The 25,290-nt window shown below is 40.0% G+C and overlaps 1 long non-coding RNA gene across 1 annotated transcript in view; it reads left to right on the top strand.

Annotated features, from left to right (window-relative positions):
* Window positions 1-849: 849 nt before the first annotated feature.
* Window positions 850-25,290, top strand: part of LOC144305532 (uncharacterized) — a 35,936-nt gene continuing 11,495 nt past the window's right edge. Inside the window, exons 1-2 of the long non-coding RNA XR_013372534.1 lie at window positions 850-1,332; window positions 1,797-1,843. This is a non-coding gene — a long non-coding RNA (uncharacterized LOC144305532). The remainder of the gene's footprint in view (window positions 1,333-1,796; window positions 1,844-25,290) is intronic.

Raw genomic sequence — 25,290 nt, 5'->3', positions numbered from 1 at the left:
TCTGTCTGTCCATGTCCGTCCCACCCTCGGCGTGCACGGCCGTCTGTCCGTCCGCTCTCCGCGTGCACGGCCGTCTGTCCGTCCGCCCTCGGCGCGGGGCGGGTGTCGGGCTGCTTCCCGGAGGCCCCGGAGCCGGCGACCCGGCCGCAGAGCCCTCCCACTGCAAGCTCTGAAAGTCGAGCTTTTGCTCTTCTCGGTCGGTCGATCTCGGTTTATTTCCACGACCGCGCATTTCATTCAAGCGGTTTAGAAGTCTCTTTGGAATGAGTTGCAAAGTAGAATAAAGATAAATGTTTATTTGCTGTGGTACTTTCCATATATTTTCTATTTCTCTAAGTTCTCTACTGAGGTTTTCAAGTTCTCTCTGATACAGGTAGTACAAAAATCTTATTTGAAGCAAATCAATTAATCCTGCAGATGACAGAGAGATCGATATGAGAGAGCTGCAAATACACCTATTCTCTGAGCTCTTGAAAAGCCTCCAACAGTACAGAACTTCTGCATTTTAATAAAAAATTTACACACTGATTTTAGTTGTAAAGGAGAAGAGAAAATTCAAGTATAAAAAGCCAAGAAAAAAGGTCCTCGGTAATTTTATGAAGTTTTAAATTTGGAGCATCCTTTGTCAATAGCGCTCCACACCCACCACCACCACCACCAAAAAAGAACCGAGAGTAAATGACCCAGGCTAGCTGAGGCTGGAGGAATGAAAATGTCATTAGATTAATGCCAGATTAAGGTTTATGCTAATACTCTACACAATGGGATTTGGGAACTGAGCCTGGCCCTCACCTCCTGTAAAGTGGGCTGGTCCAGGTGGAGGTGGACTATGGAGTGGGGGCAGAGGGAAAGCTGGAATATGTCAGAGTTGTTATATTTGATTTTATAATTCATACTGTTTAGTGGTGGGAACCCAAGGCAAGTTTAGAAGTAACGGGTGACATTCCTCTCTGGGAAAGCTGTAAAGAAAATGGATAATTTGGTAAATTGCTAATTTTTGTGGAGGGTTACACAATGATCTCTTTAGTCTCTTTTAGTTACATTCCTGAACTTTTCTCATTTACTTTCATTTCTGGATATCTAGTCATATCTTCTTTGCTATTAGTGCTTCTGTTATTTTTATTTTTTAAAATTATTTTTTTAAAAGAAATATTTATTTATTTTAGACAGAGCATGGTCACAGAAGCTGAGGGAGGGGCAGAGGGAGAGAGAGAATCCCATGCAGATTCCCAGCTGAACATCTCGCCGGACATGTGGCTTGATCTCATGAACCTGAGATCACAACCCAAGCCAAAACCAAGAGCAGGATGCTCAACTTACTGAGCCTCCCAGGCACCCCAACAGCTGTAATTTTTAGAACTATAATGTATTGAAGTATAACTAAACATTCAAAAACATTATGAATACAGGCTTCATTTTTTTACCCCTACTCCTACTTTGTCATTTCCCCTGACTGGCAGGATTGGGAGAAGTTGGCAACACCTGGTTATATGCCTCATCTGTCTGACCCACTAGTCAAAATATAAACTTGTTCATATGAAGTAGTCCAAGAAATACAGCAAAATTGCTTTGAGTCCTATGACCTCTGCCCCTGCACACACCCACCCATCCACAGACACTTCCTGTCACACTTATGAAATTAAGTAGGGTATGAGTTTCCAGATTCCTTCCAAGATAAATCTAATTAAGCAAGAGCAATAGAGAGAGCAGTCTTTTAAATTTTTTTCAGAAGTTATCTCTTAATTAAAACCATTCCCATTTTCTCTCTTTTTTTTTTTTCCTTTCCCATTTTCTAGATAAATGAGTCGAACCTGTTGATGAACATGTGCGCCTGATTTTAAAGGTATGGGAATTACCATCTTAAGCGCTCTCTCCATTTCTTCGGTGTTAAAGCACAGCTACTTATCTGCGTTATCACAACATGAAGTAGAGGACACTCCAGCTAGCACAGGCACTTTCAGTGAAGCGTTTCAGCTTGAATCATGACTCCCCCAGGCTCAATTCTTTACGTATTAGCAGTTTAAATGTGCATGCACAGAAAGAGGCTTTGTTTGGGGATTGCAAACCAGTAGATCATTCGGCATCTTTACAATGTCCCGGATATTTGAATGAATGCAACTTCACTGAACTTGTTAATGTAAAATATTAGATGTAGCCTGAGTAACACCAACAGCTTGCAGAGACTCTAATGGTCCCTCTTTAATTTTGTTGCTGACACCTGGCAACATTTGGAACTATAAATAGAGTAGCAGGGAGGAAGAAAGCCAAAGAGATTTTCTGTTTCTGCCTCGATATGTAAAAAGAGGCTTTTAAAGAAAAATGGCAAACGTCACATGTGGGAAAGAATTAGGGGTTCATTCTATTGAGATGAAGGCTGCCACAGGATCTACTAGAGCACTTTGTAGTTAAGACATCCTGGATTCTGGTTGGGTTTGTGAGCCTCCTCATAATTATGGGTGAAGGTGCAGGAAGCTGCTTTATCTTTCCAGGACTAAAACCCAATTGTAAAGCCCCAGGACGATAGGCTATAAAACTAAGGGGGCAGGAGGACTGTACCCTCTACCATTTTTCCATTCCCAATTATCCAATATGAGAGATGGAGGGGGTGGGGACAGGAAAAGAAGGGGGTTGTAGAGCAAAAGGGGGAGGCAGAACGTTCCTGAATGGTCTTGATTCCTTTCTGGGAAAGGATCTAATTAGTAGTGTCAGCAAAGTAACCTACAACCAGAGAGCATTCCAGAAACTCCCTTTAGTAAATAGACTGTTAAGCTTATTACCAGGCAGATAGAAATTGAATCTCTGCCGGAGTCTTAATGTGGATTGGCTGCCTTCTCTCTTAGCTGTTTCTCCTTGAGAAATGCAGGATTATATGGAGGCAGGAAGATCCCTTTTGGCAGACTCATAATCTTTTAGCAGGTGTGAGGGTGGAAAAAGCATAAACTGAGAAGGTTAAGCAGCTGGGGTCCAGCTTCACCCCTGCTTCCACTAGCTTCACTGTCCCAGGCACATTACTTGGATTTCCCAAGCTGTGGTTTCCAAAATCACCCCCTCACGAATACACCGGGAGGAGTAAATGAGATGACCTCCGTGAAAAGCCCAGTGAAATGCAGATGCTTCATAACCACCGGTTTCTTCCCTTTCTCTGCAATACAAACAGGCACTTCTTTGTCAGATAAATTGATTTAACTATGTCTTCTTGCTTTATTATTGTATCATGTCTATTATGTGAGAAGGAAGAAATTACAGTGTTCTCTTCCTCAGGGGATACTCTTGCAATCTCCTACTTAAGAGTAAGTTTAACCATGCACAGGTCGGAAACATTCTCCATAGCCCGTTTTCTAATCCTCATTTTGTACCAGAGGGCTCTAAGAGATTTGAGCATAATATCCAGCTATTTTAATGGGTTTTCTAAGAGTGTGAATTGGCTTATAATATAGGCAGCCCCTTCTTTTCATGCTAGGGTTGAAAAAGCCAACATTTTTTTTCCTGAGGATTATAGGATTACCTTTAATACTGTATTTCAACACCTGTTATAAGACCTGAGGAACTCCATAAATGTTAAATAATGATATCTAATGTGAATTTTTTAAAAAAAACCAGCATATTAAACTGTGAATTCCTAAGTTTCTCTATCTTAGCCATTTACTCTTATATCTTAGTCTAGTAGAAAAGTTTGGAACATTCACAGAATCTTGCAAGTGGTCAAGCAGAACCAAATTGACTCATGACATCGCTCTTTTTTTGAAAAAATATTTTATTTATTCATGAGAGACACAGACATAGAGAGGCAGAGACGTAGGCAGAGGGAGAAGCAGGCTTTCTGCAGGGAGCCCGATGTGGGACTCGATTCCAGGACCCAGGGATCACAACCTGAGCCAAAGGCAGATGCTCAAACACTGAGCCACCCAGACGCCCCATGACACTGCTCTTAACTAAACCTGTGACATTTTGTCTGCATGTGATCCGGCCTGACCAGGGCTTTTGCTTGTATTGACCTCAGCTTTCTTCTGTTGACCTCTGATAGCAGACTCCACGCTGTTTCCAGGTCTTTTGCCTAGAATCGAATCTTTCCGCACGTAGGTTTTGTGTGTCATAGCACTTAGCTGGAAGAGTTGCGGTGCACCGTTGCCACAACCAGACAGGGTGATTTCCCTGCTGCCTCCCTACTGCTACAGAAGCAAAAATGAAGTTTGTTGCCATATCTATAAATTTTAAGTCACTATCTTACAACCTAGGGCATTTTACAATAACTGTCAACCAGTGAAGTGGAAATGACTTAGTTACCATTGCTGGGATGTGCGTCCTTAGGTTGTTACTTCTTGCTGGCATGGCTGTAAAACTGTAGCTCCCTAAAAGTTTCAGGGAGTTAACCATTTCAGAAGGATTTAAGAAAGACCGTAAGCCCACTTATGGTTTGAAAACCATACACTGACACGTTATCAGAAAGCCCCAGACAGCACAGTGGAGTATTATTTTGCTTTGATATCAGAACATGCAATATTGGTGGAAAACATGGATATCAATAAGATTGAGTTGAGAAGTGACTTAGATGAGCCTACCTCTAAATAGGAAGTACTGGGAATACCTTGACCGATTTATTTCACTTCTATCTGCCTTTTTATATAAGCATGAGAATGATATATGATAGAAATTTATGTCTAAATAAATCTGAAAAAGCTCTTTCAATAGTCATAAAATAAAAATCTGAGTGATAGAAAAGCATTTTTCCATAGTTTAATGGGTGATATTTTTTCTTTCCTTTTTCTTTCTTTGTGGTGGATAATAAAATGGTGAGCTATATCCTATTGATGGGACTTTAGATTTAATGTAGTACAGTATCATTGTTCTTGGGAGTATATGGGTTATTCTCTGGATTATTTCCTTGAAGGGATTTTAAAAATCCTTGAAATTTCACATCCAATTAGTTCAATATGCATATGTACTGCATCACCAAAAGCCATTGAAATATAAATATTATCATTGAGTTTTTAAATGCATGACACAAAATTCCATCACTTTTGATAGGTAATAATGAGAATGTACTAATGAAAAGTTATGTCTTGGTTATTCCTTTTATAGTCTGCTAGATGCATTACATTTTGTCTTTATAGCTGAAGATGTGGCATGGAAAAAAAAAGTAAACTCTTTAGTGTTAGGTTAGAGAATGTTTGTTATTCAAATTTGGAAAATAACAAGCTATTCTTTTAAAAATGTGATCATAAATAATAATAGTAGAGATGTTTAAAAGCCAAAAAATATGTAATTGTATTTTCAAAATGGCATTTGGGGGAAAGCAGGTGCAATTACCATGATTCTTAATCAAGATGTGTTCTACAAATCATCTTGTAGAAGAAATAGGAAAATATTTACAATATATTAAGAGAAAAAAGCAGATTACAATATAAAAGGTCAAGTATGTCTCCTCTCTCTGCACCCAGTACTCAAATTCCTCAGTTTCAAGTGGCTTATACTCTACATAAGCTAATTTCTTTATGAATACAGATTCTATTGAATATTGTGAAGCCTATAATGAATATTTGGTAACATTTATTCATTCAAAAACTATTTGTTGGCTATAATTCAAGGTCCCTGGGGACAAAGCAATAAAGCCTTGCCATCTCAGAGCTTAGATTCTAATGGGGGCAGATAATAAGATAAGTACATTTTATTGTATGATGACTAATAAGTGTAAAGGGTGAAACTAGAGAGGGATGGACGATTGGAAGCTTTGGGAAGGGTTCAGAATTTTCTATTGGGTGGCCAAGGTGGTCCTCTCTAAGAGACATAGGAGCAGAGCCCTGAAGAAAGCAAAGAATCTACCCATGTGGCTATCTGAGGGAAGCACGTTCTAAGCAGAACAAGCAAGCAGGGAGGCCTAACCAGTGCCTGGTGTGTTCTAGGAATGGGAAGAGGTCAGAGGAGTTGGCGTAGGTGAACAAATTCAAGTGTGTTAGATAAGGTTAGAGAAGTAAAATAGGCAGAGCAGATAGTGTGGATGTTGTGGGTGAGAGAGAGGACAGTGGCCCTTTCCTGTGAGTGAGATGTACCCTGGTCTGTCTGGCATTTTATGTGGATGTTTGCCTGTTGTTGGGAATAATAGACTTGATAATAGACTAGAAGAGTGGAAACAGGCCAATTAGCAGGTTCGTAAAAATCTAGGTGAGAGATGACAGTGATTTAAACTCAGCAATACAAGAAGTGTTAAAAATAAATCCAGATTCTGGAGCTATTTTGAAGAATGTGCTGTTATGATTTGCTGGGCTGGATGCAGAGTGAGCAGCAGATGAGTTCAGTAGGACTCTCAAGATTTCTAGCCTGAACAACTGAATTAGAGCTGCCCTTTATCAAGGGTGACGAAGGGAACATTGTAAAAGGAGTATAATTGGGGGAAATGGGTGAGGAATATTAGGAATAAAATTTGGATTAGTTAAATTTGAGATGCCTTTGAACATCTAGGGAGAGGTATCAGATAGGCAGTTGGGTACACAAGTGTGGAATTAAGGCTGCAGGAGTCATTCGCGTATCAATGATATTTATTTATTTATTTATTAAAAATATATTTCTTTAAAGTTTTTTATTTATTTATTCATGAGAGACACAGAGAGAGAGAGAGAGAGAGAGAGAGAGGCAGAGGGAGAAGCAGGTTCCCCGTGGAGAGCCTGATGCAGGACTCGATCCCAGGACGTGGGGATCACCACCTGAGACAAAAGCAGATGCTCAACCACTGAGCCACCTAGGTATCTTCATATAGATGATATTTTAAAGTCACGAGAGTGAGTGATATCACCAAGGAGTGGAGCTCGGTGTTCTGAAAGCCAGGTCAGAAAGGCATTTCATGGAGAGAGGCATCAAGTGAGTCAGATAAGTCAGCTAAATAAGCTGAAGACTGAGAATTGACCATGGATTTAGCCACGTGAAGGTCACCACGAGCCTGATTGGAGCAGTTTGGTGTGGGATTCGCCTGAATGTAGTGGGATCCGCCTGAATGTAGTGGGATCTAGAGAGAATGCGAGGAGAGAAATAGGAGACATGATGTCCAGCAATTTTCCCATAAGAAAAGGAACAAAGGAGAAAGGAGAGAAATGGACGATAGAGTGGAAATTGTTTTGGTTTTGTGTTTTAGATGATAGAAAATCAGGCTGTTGATGGAATTATCCAGTGGAAAGAGGGGAGAAAAAAAATTGGAGACGGGAGATTTGCTGAGCCTGGCACAGCTTCTAGTGAGGAAGTAAAGAAATTGATTTTAGCAAGGAGCTGCTAAAAATGCATTTTCCAGGCATTCCAATCAGGTTTTATGCCATTCTCTACTGCTCTTCTCTCTGCCCCAGTCTATCTTTCGTTGATAGGATTTCACCAATTCATCTCTTCAGTGAAGTGTTTCCTCTCTATCTCAGCTCATGAATTCATAGAGATCTCTCCCTTCTCTGAATTCATTGCTCTTCTAATCTGTCCCATTAAATTGAATATTAGTCATCCTTTTATGCACAGCTGTCTTTCCCATTAAAGTGTAAGCCCCTTGATAGCAGTGATCATGCCCTGCCTGTGGTAAGTGCCCAGTAAAGCTACCTGACTCGGCCTCTACCACTTGCACTGGAAATGATTTCCTCCCTTATAACTCCCTGAGGAGAAGAGCCTACTATTATTCTCCATGTAAAAGTCCTTCATGTACTGGAGAGTATTATTAAACTGCCTCTCGGTCTCATCTTTTCCACTCTTTAATACCCCAGTTTCATCTCTTAATGTTTATTTTTGGTTTCTTTCCATTGGCATGTCCCCAAATGTAGTTTTCCCCCAAATGTGCTTTTTTAAAAATTTTATTTCTTTCTCCTTTTTTTAATGTTCTTTTATTCTTTTGCTCCTCTCAGAGTTTAATTGCAGAATCTGAGATGTTGCAGAAGGTGGGAATCCAAAGCTGACTGAGCCACAGCTGCCTTTTACCAGACTGAGGGGAAAAAGTGAGGATTGACCAGACTGTGAGAGAGAGAGAGAGAGAGAGAGAGAGTGTGTGTGTGTGTGTGTGTGTGTGTGTATGTGTGTTGTGTACATTCCAAGCAAAAGGAGAAGAATGTGAAAAGGTACAGAGATAAAACCATAACATTTTCTCACCCACAGCTACATATTCATCCCTTAGAACAGTGCCTAGCTCTAATACTTATTAAGTAGATGAATCAATGAGTTAACTACTCCTGTGATCATCAGTAGCTTCTACTAGTTTTCTATGTAGACACTGGGCTCACCTGCAGCTTATCCTGTCATTTATAATGTGACCACTACCCTAAATTGCCAGTCGGTAACAATCATAGCTGGTATTAACTGAATATGTATGAGACAGTAGAGTAGAAAGATAAAGAATTTATTACTCAGGTGCCATATATCTGCTCATGTCTCAACTCTGCCATTTTGTAGCTGTGTGATTTGGGGCAGGTCACTTACTCTCTGTGTCTGTTCCCTCAACCCATAAAGCAGGACTAGTAATACCCACTTCACAAGATTGTGGTGAAGATGAAATGAATAAATATATATTATTTTAATTTTACTTATTTACTCATGAGAGACCCAGAGAGAGAGAGAGAGGCAGAGACACAGGCAGAGGGAGAAGCAGGCTCCATGCAGAGAGCCTGACGTGGGACTCGATCCCCGGTCTCCAGGATCAGGTCCTGGGCTGAGGGCGGCGCTAAACTGCTGAGCCACCCAGGCTTCCCGAATTAGTATAAAATCATAAAGTAACTAAATCAATATCAATCCTAATCTTAACCTCATCGGGTTAGATGAGTTCACTGAGGCTTACCGGGGCGGAAGAGCTTTCCCGAAGCTAACCAGCTGGTTAACGATTGGGGGTTCGTGTTCACCCATGGCCCATCTGCTGCGGTGGCAGGCAGGGCCCAGATGAGGAATAAGAGCAGCTTTGTGCCCAGGCCTCCCTTTAATGTAAACAGGTGAGGTGGTGCATTGAGGACCCACTGGCAGTGGAAATAAAGCAGTGTTGTTGAGGACATGGTTGCAGGGAACAAATCTGAGCAAAAGGGTAAGGATGGAAAAGAGACAGGAGTTGAGGTGGGTGATCACGGAGGAAGAAGAGGCAGTAAATATCCCCGCAGCAGGGCCTGGTCTGCTCTAACTTCTTGGGCTTGTTCTTACGTGCTCTGTTTGTTTAAAAACCTATGAGACCAAGCTCAGATTATGATGTCCAAATTATTTCTGGGCTCTCCTTGTAGAGTTACGACTGAGTTGGACATTACATTAGTGAACAAAGCAGTATGCTTGGGTTTGTTTGTAACCCTCATTTCCAGGGATTTACTGCTGTCATTTCTCTTGCAAATGATTACATTTTTTTATTATGTTCTCTGAGAATAGCAGAGCCATAAACTTCAAATTAATGGGTCGCAATTTACTCCTTAAAGCTGTTACTTGCACAATATTTTGGTCCTCTTCTGGAGCTATTCTATCTTATTTATTCTACATTCTAATATTTATTCTATATTATTTTCATATTCCTTTCTCTTCCTTCACGACAGTCTGGATGGGGGAATTCTAGAAAGAACAAAAAGAAGACAAGCTGTGAAACCGAGCAGAAAGTATGTCTTTTAGAAATTAGAAAAGCCTGGGAGAAACAGGAGCAGGTCCTGGGGAGACTGTGCCCTGTGTAGACCACCTTGTTTCACTCGTAAGGGGATGTGAACCTCAAGAGCTGGAATGTAGGGACCATAAAAAAGAAGCATTGAAAGGGTACATCTTCCTTATCTCTTTTCTTCATGCCCCACTTTGGGGTTGAATGTGCCTATGCGGGGCTTTATAAGGCCCAGAGTAGAGCAAGTTCACAGGTGGTTGAGATTCCTCTATCGTACAGCATAATTGAATAGTGATTCTATGGCATTCTTAGGCCTTTTTTTCTGGGTAAGAATTTGTACCTGGGTCAATGCTGAAGCAGTTACAGGTTCCCGCTCTGGACTGCTACCCAATGACCTCTTGATCACAGGGCAGGAAGATGTGTGGTGAGGTAGGAGGGATGGTTGAGGGGGGCTCCGGACTCTTAACCTGCCAGGCAGCTGGTGCACTGATTCCATCTAGAGGTAAAACCTGGATGCGGCCATTGATACCACCCTCGGTACAAACTCCAGTGTTTACTGGAGGCTCCAGTGTTTACTAAGCAACACAAAAGAGATTAGATGTACTTTATTATATATATTTTTAAAGATTTATTTATTTTAGAGCGTGTGTGTGAGAGTACACGAGCAGGGGCGGGGGCTTGAAGAGTGGTAGGGACAGAGAGAATCCTAAGCAGGCTTCATGCTCAGTGGAGCCTGACATGGGATTCAGTCTCACAACCCTGAGATCATGACCTGAGCTGAAATCAAGAGTCGGATGCTTAACCGACTGGGCCACCTAGGTATCCCAAGACCAGATATGCTTTATACAATAAATACCTGTCTTTTTTTTTTTAAATTGAGTATATCACACATGCAAAATGTACTAATCTTAAGTGTTCCATGAATTTTTGCGTATGCAAACACTAACTACAGCACCCCCCCCCAAAAAAAATCATAGAGTATTTCCAGGAACCCAGGAGGTTCAACATATGAGTTTTGAGGAGACACAATTCAGTCCATAGCAGGAATGTGTAATATAATGTGGTTGTCATCTCCTGGAATCAGGATATTTGAAAGCAGTGATGAATTCAATATTGGTAGGAAATTATTTTAGTAAACTTTCTCAAGTGAGCATTCTTTGTTTCCTTAAAAATCTGGAGGATTTTAGGACTTCCCTAAAGTTCTATTCCACAATTTTTTTTTACTTTTACTTTTTATTATTTTTAGTTAAAAATTCTTTAAATTCTAGTATAATTAACATACAGTGTTATATTAGTTTCAGGCATGCAATATAGTGATTCAGCAATTCTATATATTATTCAGTGCTCATCATTAATCCCCTTCACTTATCTCACCCATTACCCCCCCACCGACTTCCCCCAGTTTTTTCTCCATGGTTAAGAATCTGGATTTTTTTTATTTGTCTCTTTTCCTTTTTTTTTCTTTTTTAAATTCCAAATATGAGTAAAATCATAAGGCATTTGTTTTTCTCTGATTTATTTGAACCCAGGGCAAACATATTACCTATTTTGACTTTACTTCCTGCCCAAATAGTTTAAAAAATCAACTTTAAGTCTTTCAGGCATTATCAATCTGGATTTATCTTTCAAAGAGGTAAGCTATTTATTTGAGACGAGGTTTTTGAGTTGAAAGGTCATTTTTTCTGTGGCTTTTTTTTTTTTTTTTAAGATTTTATTTATTTATTCAGGAGAGACACAGAGAGAGAGGCAGGACATAAGCAGAGGGAGAAGCAGGCTCCATGCAGGGAGCCCAATGTGGGACTTGATCCTCGGTCTCCAGGATCAGGCGCTAAACGGCTGAACCCCCCGGGCTGCCCATATCTGTGGCTTTTCATAAATATATGACTTTATTTAAGCAAGAGGATAGCCTGCAGATTCCTAAAGTGAATTATACTTTTTTTTTTTTTTTTTAGATTTTATTTATTTATTCCTGAGAGTCACACAGAGAGAGGCAAAGACATAGGCAGAGGGAGAAGCAGGCTCCCTGCAAGGAGCCTGATGTGGGACTTGATCCTGGAACTCCAGGATCACACCCTGAGCCGAAGGCAGACGCTCAACCACTGAGCGACCCAGATGTCCATAAATGATATGTTTTAAAAAAGCATATGGTTTCAAGTTCCTGACACTCATCTCACTCTGAGTCACTTCTGGATAGTTTTGGGTGCTCTCAGAGGTTAGGCATTTCTGGGATTCAAAAAAGGATATGTTTTCTGTTGTTTGTCATATTTGAAGTTTAAATAGCAGCATGTTCATTACTACCGTGTGCCACATGTTAGATTCTAGGTTCTAGGCAACCCAGAAAATGATAATATTTTTGCTCCTGTACAAATCGTTTTTTGTGAATCTTCTGTATCAGGGAAAATAAACATTGAGTGAGCCATGACTTGGAGTGTAGGACTAGTAGTTTTACAATCATTTTCTGATCCTTCTCAGTTCTCTACCTTTTGGTACACTGGGGTCACTTCGCTTTCTTAGTTCAGTAGAACAGTCCCACATGGCCATTTGCCCACCAAAATAGACAAATACATGTTAGAGACACAATACCAAATGCCTAATTTTCCTGCTCGGATCCTTTCATCAACATCCATAGTCAGATATTGAATATATCCCCTGTTTAAAAGATACAGGAGAAAAACAACAATGTGTGTTTGTGTGCGTGCGTGCATGTGTGTGTGTGTGCGCGTACCCACGGAACAAGGGACTAGCTGGCCGTGCAGTACTGGGAAAACAGGTTGGGATAAATGACATCAGGTGAACCCCTGGCACAGGTTGGAGGGAGAGCCAGCATGCTCTTTCTTTCAACAAAGGATCTTTAAGAGTGGGACATATGCCCAGTTTTCAGAAATGAATTAGGTGAGATCTGTCTCAAAGGCAGAGGGTTGGGACAGATTGACAGAGGGGGCTCTTTTCTTCAAGAGAGAAGCTAAAGGCCATTCCTAGGCCACTCTCTCTCCAGATTACCTGGCCTCATTCTTCTCTGATGTGTATGTGAAAATTCATGATCTTTACAAGTTATCTTTACGTTCTTTTATTGGGGATAGAGTAGAGCATCTTTGTCAGAACGAGTCAGGTCTTGCTTCCTTCAAAAAACAATTTGTCAAGTTTTCCTTCTCTTTCTATGGCCTGGAACTTTTTTTAAAAAATTAATTTATTTATTCACGAGAGACACACACACAGAGAGACAGAGACATAGGCAGAGAGCGAAGCAGGATCCTCACAGGGAGCCTGATGCGGGACTTGATTCCAGATCCCAGGATCATACCCTGAGCTGAAGGCAGACGCTCAACCGCTGAGCCACCAAGGCATCCCTGCCCTGGAACAGTTTAAATAGTGTAGGAATTCTTTGAAAATTTGGTAGAATTCACCAGTAAAAACAACTGGGTTGTTATCTTTTAAATGTTGAGAGCTGAGGGGGAGATGAGGGTAGGTTTCAGATACCTTTCTAATTTCTTTATGATAATCTCCTTAAATGTTTAAATTTTTTTTTAAGATTTTATTTATTTATTCATGAGAGACACAGAGAGAGGCAGAGACACAGGCAGAGGGAGAAGCAGGCTCCACACAGGAGCCTGATGAGGGACTTGATCCTGTACCCTAGGATCACTCCCTGGGCCGAAGGCAGACCCTTAACCGCTGAGCCACCCAGGCATCCCTAAATGTTTAATTTTATTTTGAGTCAATCTTATTATTGTATGTGCTGCCAAAGTGAGCACTATTTTGAGTCAATTTTAGTAACATACTTAACATATTTTCTTAGCTTTTATTATATGAAACTTTGGCATATAATTGCATAGAGAAATCATTTATTTTTCTAAATCTCTTTTATTGGAGTGATATACCCTTTCTTATAAACTTGTGAACTAACCACTTAATTTTCAGCACCTTAGAGATGAGAAATTTATACAGACCTGCCCTTGCTGGAGAACCCCAGCCATCTTCATTAGTGAAAAGAAGTATCTAGAATGAAGTCAGTTTATCGATTTTCTTTTTGCTGGGCAAGGAGGTGATTTGATGTATTAGTCAGGGTCCCATTAGGGGCCAGAAACCACACCAGTTACTGTAGTAGAGAGAATTTAACACAAAGAATTATTAGCTAGGAATAAAGTTGGTAACTAGGTAAGTAAAAAGTTCAAAAATAAAATCCTTTAAGATAACAGATATGACAACTGGAGAAACAGCTATAGCACTCTCTATCAACTTGGCAGGAGTACCATGACAAAATCCCGCTGACTGGGTGGCTTAAACAACAGAAATTTATTTCTTTACTATTCTGGAGGCTAGAAATCTGAGACCCAGGTGTCCGTGGGCCTCTGTCATCGACTTCTAGATGGTCATCTTTTTTCTCTCTCCATATGGTGTTCCCTCTGTAGCTGTCTATATCCAAATTCTCTCTTTATATAAAGCCACCAGTCATATTGGTTGGGGGATGGTTAGGACTTCAATAGACATATTTGTGGGGTGGGGACACAATTCATCCCGTAACACACTCCTAAGGATGGGGAAACAAAAGAGTTTGGAGTTATTAACCGTTGAAGGCTTGATAAAGGGCCCTGGAGAGCTGAACTCAGGCCTTTGAGGAAATAGGGGAGTTGGTCTGGGACTTATGTCCCTGTGGTCAGAAATCTAAACCACAGCACAAATTTAGGTTTTAAACGTAGACTTCTACTTCTGTTAATATGGGGTAAGGACTGGATTTGAGGAAATATTTGGTATTTCATCATCTTGGTTGTGATGATGATTTCACAGGGATATGCATTTGTCAAAACTTACAAAATTGTACATTTTAAATATATATAGTTTCCATTATACCTTAATTAAGCAGGTAAAAAGGCTGTAACTGGGGCGCCTGGGTGGCTCAGTTGGTTAAATGTCTGCCTCTTGCTCTGGTCGCGGAGCCCTGTGTTCCCAAGTGTCCCCATGTGTCCCTGTGTCATGCTCTCTGCTCAGCAGGGAGTCTACTTCTCCCTCTGCCCCTCCCCCTCTGCTCATGCTCTCACATTCTCTCTCTAAAATAAATAGAATATTTTTTAAAAGGCTGTAACTTAATAAGAGTATTTATTAAGTCTCAAAATTGCACACTAACCTGTATTTATACTTAATTTATCCTCTAAAACACTAATGTGCAGTTGGCATATCAGTGACTTGCTTTGATGTCAAGGTTTTCTATCCACAAAGCCTAAGCAGGAATGCTAGCCAGTGTTGGCCTTTAACTTCCTTGTGAATCTTCTCTTCCTGACAGGATTTTTGCAGCCCCTGTAGCCTCGTATGACATTTAGAGGGTGAGACATTAACTCATGGTATTCTCACCAGCTGGTCAGTGCAAAGAAGGATGGAGAAGGGAATAGCCTTGCTGAAATTAGGCTGTAACTAAGTAGACATACATATGGAAAAGCGTTCCCTACACGGTGATGGTCTGCTCTCAGCTTTCTGGCGTTAGGTTCTCTGTAATTGTTCAGTGTCTTATGCCTAAAAATCTTCCAGATCTCCTGTGAAGTATTTGATTTTACAACATCCTCATAGAGAAAATGTACAATAACCAAGGCTTGCTGATTAAAATGAGGTCAACAACAGATTTTTAAAAATCCCATTCTTTATCTCTTCTCTCTGTTAAATAATTCAAGAAATATCTAGTGAGCACTTATGTGCCGGGCACATTTAGCTGTTATGTACTTCTAGGGGCTTGTTATTCAAATCGTGTTTAGTGGAACACAGCATCAGCATCACCTGGGAGCTTATTAGAAATGCAGAATCTGAGTCCTCCTCCAGACATGCAGAATGAGTATCTGCATTTTAACAAGATACCTCAGTGACTTGTATGTACATTTAAGAGGCACCGTTCTAGAGAATTCTCTGTAGCTCTGCCACTTAAATATTGCATCAACTTTGAGAAAGTAACCTCTTTTAAGTCATTAGCAAGTGAAGGGAAGGGGAATAATAGGAGAACCCACTACATGCGTTTTTTGGGGGAGGATTTACTGAGATAAGCTTTCGAAATCCTTTACTACATAGGCTGGTACTTAGTAAGTGCTTTTTTAAAAAAAAGTTTGTCATTATTGTTGTTGCTATTGTTTTGTAGTCAAAGGAAAAAACTCTTTGGTAAAACTTTCCTTGTAGCAACTTTGCTTCTGGTCCTTTTATTTGTTCATAATGCTGACAGAGAGACATTACTCCAAGAGGAAGACATTTAAAGACAACACTTGATCGTGGATTGGCTCCTGAGCCCAAAAGGGAAGGAGGGCAAAGGAATGTTGTAGTCAGCTCAGGTTGTCATAACAAAACGCCACTGACTGAATGGCTTAAGCAATAAATATTTATTTTCTCACAGCTCTGGATACTGAGTCTTAGATCAGAATGGCAGCATGGTAGCTTCTGGTAGCGACTGTCTTCCTGGCTGGCAGGTGGCTGTCATCTTGCTGTATGCTCGCTCATATGGCCATTTCTTGCTCTCTTCCTCATCGTATAAGGCCACTAATCTCATTATGAGGGCCCCACCTTCAGCTACCAGCACTAATGGGCTAGAGGTTCAGCATATGAATTCGGGGAGGGGGGTGGTGGAGGACACAAGCATTAAGTCTAATGGTCTTGCTATCTCTCTTAAGTGACGCTGTTGAAATTTAAATGATGCTGGAGGGGCCAGCCCCGGTGGCCCAGGGTTTAGGGGGTTTAGGGCCACCTTCTGCCCAGGGTGTGATCCTGGAGACCCGGGATCGAGTCCCACATCGGGCTTCCTGCATGGAGCCTGCTTCTCCCTCTGCCTATGTCTCTGCCTCTTTCTCTCTCTGTGTCTGTCATGAATAAATAAATAAAAATCTTTAAAATAAATAAATAAATGATGCTGGGATTTAAGTGATGTGGAATGAGATGGTGATGAATCTCTTCCTGAGGAAGTGCAGAAGAGGACTGCATGTATTTAAGGGCTCTGAACAATACCAGTGCTGTACTCCGGAGATGAAGTGGGATGATTGCTGCGGATTCTTACCTTTTGTTGGGTTTTACCAAGGAGCTTCACACATTGCTGGCCAGCAGCCCTGCATGTCTGCACTCTAACAGGCTCCAGGTCACGGCCATTACACTCCAGCCCAGATCCCCAGAAACTGGCACAAGATTGGGACACGACAGGCATTTGATATGTGTGTGTTGAGTATATGCCCAAATGGGTGAGGCCAGAGACCAGACAAGTAGCTCCTCAACCACCCCCACCCCCATGGTTTCATTCCCTGTGTTTTTCTAGGGGAAGGATAATGTCAAACCTACAGAAGAGATGTAAGAATTAAAGGAACTCATAGATCCTTTATCCAAAGCCACATGAATATATATTTTTTACATTTTATTTAAAAATAATTTTAAACTTATAAGAGATTTAAAAGAAAAATAGAAATGGTAATACAAAGAACTGGGGTGCCTGGATGGTACAGTCAGTTAAGCGTCCGGCTCTTGGTTTCAGCTCAAGTTGTGATCTCAGGATTGTGAGAATAAGCCCTGCTTCAGGCTCCGTGCTCAGTGCAGAGTCTGCTTGGGATTCCCTCCCTTTGCCCTACTCAACCCGTACTCTCTGCAGTCTCTCTCTCTCAAATAAATAAATCTTTTTTTAAAAAAAGTACTACTAATACAAAGAACTACCCTATCCCCTTCACCTAGGTTTCAAAATTATTAATGGTTTACATTTGTCTTTTCACTTTTTCTCATATATCATTTTCTTTCTAAAACATTTAAGATTAAGTTGCAGACATGTTGCCAAATTACTCCTAAATACTTCAGTGTGTATTTCCTAAAGTCAAGGACACTCCCACAGAATTTCCGTGCCTTTATCAAAATCAGGATGTTAACATTGCTACAACATTTTTACCTAATCCATGCATTTTTTTCTGCCTGTCTAATAACGTCGTTTATAGAAAGGAATAGTAATAACATCATTAACAAACATTGCCTCTCCCTCTTTTGCTTTTTGGGTCAAGATCCAATCCAGAGTCATCCACAGTATTTCATTGTCAAGTCTGTTTGGTTTCTTTCAATCCACAGTTTCTTAGTTTTTCTTTGTTCTTTATCATCTTGACAATTTTGAAGAATATAGGTCAGTTATTTTATAGCATTTTCTTCAGTTTGGTTTGTCTGGTGGTTCTTTTATGACTAGATTCAGAATGTGACTTTGGCATGAACACCACAGAAATAGTACTGTTTTCTTTCTAGTGCCTCATATCAGAAGACACACAAAATCTCATTTTCTCATCACCAACGATGTTACCTTTTGTCATTTGGTCAAGATGGTGTCTATGATATTTCTCCACTGTACATACAGTTCATTAATAAGTAATGAGTAGATATCTTGTTGAGATTTACTTTGAGACTATACTTCCATATTCTATTTCACATCAACATTTTACTTGGTGAGTTTAACATCCATTCATATCTCTTGCCTGGTCATTTATTACAGTGATGTTTGTTGAGTATCATTTTTGTAATGATATCATTTCTTCTCACATTTCCTAATTGGTATTCCACTGTAAGGTAGAGGCTGCTCTGTGTGTATTTTTTTTACTTACATTAGTATGGACTCATGGATTTCTATTTTATTGAATTGGTTATGATCTGTTTGTTATCATTGTTAATTTATTACAGCTTTATTGAAGTATACTTGACAAATAATAAGTCACATCTATTTAAAGCATACTGTTTGAAGAGTTCTGGTGTATGTATATAGTTAAAAATCCATCACTTCATTCCATGTGGTTGGGTATATCAAGAGTTCATTCTTTTTATGGCTGAGTAGTATTCTTACTTTTTATTTATTTTTAAAAATTTTTAAAAAAGATTTTATTTATTTATTTATTTATTTATTTATTTATTTATTTATGAGAGACACACAGTGAGAGAGAGAGAGGCAGAGACACAGGCAGAGGGAGAAGCAAGCTCAGTGTAGGGAGCCTGATGTGGGACTCGATCCTGGGACTCCAGGGTCATGCCCTGGGCTGAAGGCAGCGCTAAACTGCTGAGCCACCGAGGGATACCCAGTATTCTTACTTTTTAAAAAAGATTTTATTTATTTATTTTTTGAGAGAGAAAGCAGGTGCACGTGAGTAGGGGGAGGAGCAGAGGGAGAGGGAGAAGCAGGCTCCCCACGGAGCAGGAGCCCCACATGAGGCTTGATCCCAGGATCCTGGGACCATGACCTGAGTCAGAAGCAGACGCTTAACCAACTGAGCCACCCATGTGTCCCTTGCTGAGTAGTATTCTATTGTACTGACCAGTTTATTTACTCCTTCACATATTGATATACATTTGTTGTTTCTAATTTGGGACTATTAACAAGTAAAGTTGCTATGAAGAAATACATGTTTTTGTACGAATCTCTAAACATGTCCTTGTAGGGGTGTATTCTTCAATTCTCTTGGTTACCTATCAGGGATTGGAATGGCTGGATCACACAGTAGAGATGTATTGAGCTTTTAAGAAACTACTAAATTATCAAAGTGTTTATATCATTTGAGATTATTCTTAGCAATATATGTGTAATTTCACTGTATGATGTCACCTCCAACACTTTTTATGGTCAGTCTTTTTTATGGTGGCCATTTTATTTATTTATTTATTTATTTTAAAAAAGATTTATTTATTTATTTATTCATGATAGACATAGAGAGAGAGAGAGAGAGAGAGAAGCAGAGACACAGGAGGAGGGAGAAGCAGGCTTCATGCTGGGAGCCCGATGTGGGATTCGATCCCGGGACTCCAGGATCACGCCCTGGGCCAAAGGCAGGTGCTAAACTGCTGAGCCAGCCATATGGTGGCCATTTTAGACTGTGCATAGTATTACCATTTTATGGTTTTAATTTGCATTTTCCTAATAACTAATGACATGAAAAAAATTTTTAGAGGGGGAGTGCATGTATATAAGCAGGGGAGGAGTGGAAGGGTGAGGCAGAGAAGTGGGGAGGAGTAGAGGGAGAGAGAGAATCTTAAGCAGGCTCAACCATCAGTGAGAGCCTGATGTGGGGCTTGATCTCACGACCCTGAGATCATGACCTGAACCTAAATCAAGAGTTGGATGAGCCACTCAGGTGCTGTGATGTGAAACATTATTTATGGGCTTATTTACCATTCATTTATTTTCTTTGATGAAGAAAATGTGATTATTCACATCTTCTGCCTTTTTTATTGGGTCATCTGTCTTCTCTTATTGTTGACTTGTAAGAATTCTTTATATGTTCTTTTTTTAAAAAATATGTTTTATTTATTTGTTCATGAGAGACACACAGAGAGAGGCAGAGACATAGGCAGAGGGAGAAGCAGGCTCCTCACAGGGAGCCTGATGTAGGACTCGATCCCACGACCCTGGGATCACGCCCTGAGCCCAAGGTAGATGCTCAACCACTGAGCCACCTAGGTGCCCCAGCTTTGGTATCCTTGTAGAAAAGCAAATGGCTATGTGTGTATGTTTTTTTTAGCATTTATATTCTTTTTTTTTTGATAGTGCTTTTTTTTTTTTTTAAATTTTTTTATTTATTTATGATAGTCACAGAGAGAGAGAGAGAGGCAGAGACACAGGCAGAGGGAGAAGCAGGCTCCATGCACCGGGAGCCCGACGTGGGATTCGATCCCGGGTCTCCAGGATCACGCCCTGGGCCAAAGGCAGGCGCCAAACCGCTGCGCCACCCAGGGATCCCTTGATAGTGCATTTATATTCTATTTCAATTATCTGTGTGTCTTTTTCTCAATATCACTGTCTCAATTGCTGCAGCTTTATAACAAGTCTTAAAATTAGGTAATTAAGTTCTGCAACTTTGTTATTCTTTTTAAAAAATTGTTTTGGGTATTCTAACTCTTTTGCATTTCCTTTTTTTTTTTAAGATTTATTATTTATTCATGAGAGACACAGACTGAGAGAGAGGCAGAGACACAGGCAGAGGGGGAAGCAGGCCCCTCGCAGGGAGCCCGATGCGGGACTCGATCCCGGATCCTGGGATCACGATCTGAGCCGAAGGCATGTGCCCAACTGCTGAGCCACGCAGGCGTCCCTCCTTTACATTTCCATATAAAAATTAGCTTGTCAATTTCCACAGAAATCCAAACTTCAGAGTTAGGGTTTGACTGTATTATAAATTCCATCTCTGCTGGTTCCTAAATGATTTGTTCTTGCCATATGTTTTAAACTCTTTGACTCTCACTCAGTATTTCATCTGAACATTGGAATAATAATATCTAATACTGCTGTTAATTATACTTGTAATACATTTAATCTGGTGCCTGTCATAAACTAACTGCTCAGTGAAGGGGAGTTATTATTTTTGAGGTGTTTTAGTGGTTGAACATAAAATGTTAAACTGTTTCATTATATGCCAGTAATATTTATTTAAGTTAACCTCAAATACTAGATGGAGGGAACTCTAGTTCTGTCTCTTCCCCTGCCATCTAGGTAGGTCCTTGCTGTGAAAATATCATGTTCTTTATTTTAACAATAAACTGTTGGGGACAAGTTCCTGCCTCTGTCTCTTGATAGAAATGCAAAGTCAAATTTTTAGAAAATAAATTACTAAAAATTGCTTTGTGAATATAATAATGATAAATTGGCGTTTTCTTCAAGCATTTAAAGCATTTTGGGGAGGCCTTTGTAAAACAGTTAATTTATACCCTGAGACAACCTTAAACATGGGTGAGATTCTAAATAAATCTAAATGACAATTTGGCAATAAGAGAGGACATTTCTCTCTACTTAAGCTGCTCTGGACAATGGACACTTAACCAGGCTAATCAAACGTGACTTCTATCATCAAAATTAGTAAGGCATGAAAAACCTCTAGCAAATCATTCATTACATTGCCCATTTGGAAATATGATCTCCTGTGTCTTCTTAAGAGCGTCTACTTGCTGCCTCCTCTGCAAAGTGAAGGTTTTAGGTTTTCAGGACAATGTTTAACAGTTCACAGTTTGCCGATCCCTATGGAAGTCCTTTAATGTTCGTGTTTACAAAGGAGCTACTGACCTCTTGCATTCGATCTCTCTTTCTTCTACTCTTTTTAACTTGGGCAGTTTGTAAATTTCCCACTACTTTCTCCAGAGATCATAGCTTTTCCCAAGTTTATCTCCTTGGTCCCATATAATCCTTATGAAGAAGAGGGAAAGCACTGATCGCTACAAAAGGAATGAGTTAACTAAGGCAAAGGATATATGCAAGCATTTCCAAAATTACTTAGTCTGACCCTCTTTTCCTTCCATATTTAACTAAACAGTTATCAAGTTCTAGATGTTAGAGTACCTGGGGACATAAAGACAAATGGGTGTATTGTATTCCTTTTATTTTAAGCTTGATTTTGTTTTTCATCTTCGAGTTAGTTTTTTATTCAACCTCTAATTTTGTCATAAAGTCATTCATTTTTGTAGCTAGTGTCACGCAGTGGTGTTTGCCCTGTTTATGTCTCACTTTTTATAATTTAACAGGGGATTTTCAGCTAAATAAACCTCAGTCAGCTTTTTTTCTTTTTTTTTCTTTTTTTTTCTTTTTTTGATTTAGGAAAATGCAGATTTCATCAAATTGGTGAATCAATCTCTATTAGACAGCCTCATGAAGTGCAGAGTCCAGAGAATAATTTTGTAACAGACACTTGCCAGTTTAGGTAAAAATGCTTCTCTGGGCATTGAGAAATAAAATGCAAATTTGGCTTGGTAATTGTGGCTTGATAGATGTGTTACTAAATTCCAGCACACAGCCAGTTCTAAAGGTAAATTGTCAACTAGCTGTAAGGTTTTAACCAGTACCCATAAGGGGAATGTGCAAGTCAACAAATGTCAGGATTTATGGATATTGTTTGATAAGATAATATAGGCCTTTGGAAGACCGGATAAAAATAAGTAGCTGACGATATCAAATGGTGCTAGGGTTTCCCAATGGTTGCTAGACCTATGTGTATTAATTACACAGTTATTTGTGCTAATTGAATAAATGAAACTATTTGAGATTTATGAAAAACTAAACTGACTTGGCTCCTCTGGATGCTGTGATGTGGAGCAATTATTATTATTATTTTAAAGATTTTATTTATTTACTCATGAGACACAGAGAGGCAGAGACAGGCAGAAGGAGAAGCAGGCTTCATGTGGAGAACCTGATGTGGGACTCGATCCAGGATCCTAGGACCACGACTTGAGCCAAAGGCAGATCTGAGCCACCCAGGCATCCCTAAAGTTCATGGTTTTTTTTTTTTTTTTTTTTTTTTTTTTAAATTCTTGAGAGACACATAGAGAGACAGAGACATAGGCAGAGGGAGAAGCAGGCTCCCTCCAGGGAGCCCAGTGCGGGACTTGATCCCAGACACCTGGATCATGCCCTGAGCTGAAGACAGACGCTCAACCACTGAGCCACCCAGGTGTCCCAAGTTCATGTTCTTGATTCACATCATAGTCTTGTAACATTCTTTTAATCCATCAAACATTTTTAGGAAATGGTCCTATAGGAATTTTCTTTACCTTTGACATTGTGGCAGTTATCGATGTACACATTTAAGACAGGTGGAAAATCTATATTTGTTCCAATAGGAACACCTTTATTGTGTTTGGATGAGCAATTGTTCAGTGATAGTCAAATATATGTGAAATAATTATTCCATTTAAAGTTAACATGCACTCCATTTTTAAGTAAAATTTAAAAGTGGTTTTGTGTTTTCAAAAACTTTACTCTGAAAGCTCTGCATTTTTCTGTAAGTGTGGGGATCCATCCATGACGTTGATCTTACTGTGTAACTGGTATTGAATTGTCCACCAGATTAGGAAGCATTCGGTCGAAAGCCAACTGTTTTCTTTCCTACTGTTCTGTAACAAATTATCACAAATTTAGCAGCTTAAAGCAACACACATTTATTCTCACACAGTTCTGGAGGTCAGAAGTCCAAAAATGAATCTTGTGTTAAAATCAAGGCATCAGGAGGGTTGTGTTCCTTGTGGCTGGTCTAGGGGAGGATTGATTTCCTTGTCTTTTCCTTTTTTTTTTTCCTTGTCTTTTCTAAGTGTCTAGAGGCTGCTTGCCTTCCTTCCCTCGTGACCTCGAATCACTGCTACCTCTGCTTCTCTCTCTGACCCTGACCCTCCTGCCTCGCTCTTAGAAGGAACCTGATGGTTATATTCAGCTCAGCTACATAATCTGGGATAATTTCCCACTGCCAAGATGCTTAACTTAATCACATCTGAAAAGTCACTTTTACCATGTAAGGTAACATATTCACAAATTCTGGGGATTAGGATGTGGATATCTTTGGGGAGGGCCAATATTCTGCTGATCACATCAACTCTTAAATAAGATAAGAAAGGGCACATCTGGTTCAGAGCCTTACACAATGCTCTTAGGGCTCTTTTTCTAGGCTTTATGTCTCTTTGTAGCAGTCTCTTGTCAGGCAAGATCTTCATCCCAAGTGAAAAAAAATGTCACCAGCAGACATGAATTTCAAAAAATTCTATCAGTGCTCCATTTTGTTTTTAAAGATTTTATTTATTTGAGAGAGAGAGAGAGACAGAGCTAGAGAGAGCACAAATGATGGGGAGGGGCAGAGGGAAAGGGAGAAGCAGACTCCTTACTGAGCAGGGAGCCCGCCTTGGGGCTCAATCCCAGAACCCGGGATCATGACCTGAGCTAAAGGCAGACACTTACCCAACCGGGTCATCCAAACACTGGGAGTTTCCACGAGTTCTCGACAGGTCTCATTGTCAGGGTTTAATCCATATTCATTCTCTGACTCTGTCAGACTTGAGCAACCTCAGCTGGGGAGGGGATCAAGTTTATCCTCACATAATCTCAGATTTAATTATGAGGAAGGGCTGGTGTGCCAAGTGAAGTGAGCTACCTTTGCCAAAGAAGGGTATTCACCCTTCTTTCAACCCTGTTACTGGGTTGAAAAACTAGTATTCCTTCATCATATACCCCTTAGGATATAGGAGTCTGTGTGTTTCTTTAAAAGGCCTACAATCCACAGAACTCTTTCAAAGCCCAGAGAAACTATCTGTTTAGTATCAGGTTCACAAAGTTGATCTAATGCCTGCAGAAGGGCTCAGCATGGCTTGGGCCGCCATAGGTTATCATAAAGTTAATGATGCCTCTGGGGTGGAAGGCACTAATTCATTACCGATCCACATTGTCAGAGTGCACACGGGATTGAGCTCCTCTGGCATTTCCTTGATGAGGAGCCTTGAGAGGGGCTCACCTTGGGGCTTTCCCTACAGTGGGATTCTGTGCCTTGTCTATAAAACATTGCTCAAAAAGAGAAGAGTTACTTAAAAAATTTTATTTCTTTTTATTCAAATGATAGAAATACATTCCCTAAACAATGCCCCCCCCCATAGATACACAAGCAATTAAGCTGTGAAAATAAGACATAAGGCTGAATTTTAATATATTTTCTACTTTTCTACTTTATCCTGTCTCCCTTCCTGATTTCCCAGGTATCAGCTGGGTTTTATTTCAAATATGGTCTGAATATTACAGTAGATCGTATGTAGGTTGCTTGGAAAGTCATGAGACTTAATGGTAAGATTTTTATCCTACATACAAATTATGTCCTATTACTTTGCATGTGCTATTTTATATTCTTTTTGCTCTATTCTGTTCTATTGTTTTAGTATGGCAAATTTTATAAAGGTTTTATTTATTTATTCATGAGAAACACAGAGAGAGACAGAGACACAGGCAGAGGGAGAAGCAGGCT

This window comes from Canis aureus, chromosome 35 (genome assembly GCF_053574225.1).
Source record: "Canis aureus isolate CA01 chromosome 35, VMU_Caureus_v.1.0, whole genome shotgun sequence".
NCBI classification, from domain to species: Eukaryota; Metazoa; Chordata; class Mammalia; order Carnivora; family Canidae; genus Canis; species Canis aureus.
This window is presented reverse-complemented; position numbering and strand designations above follow the sequence as displayed.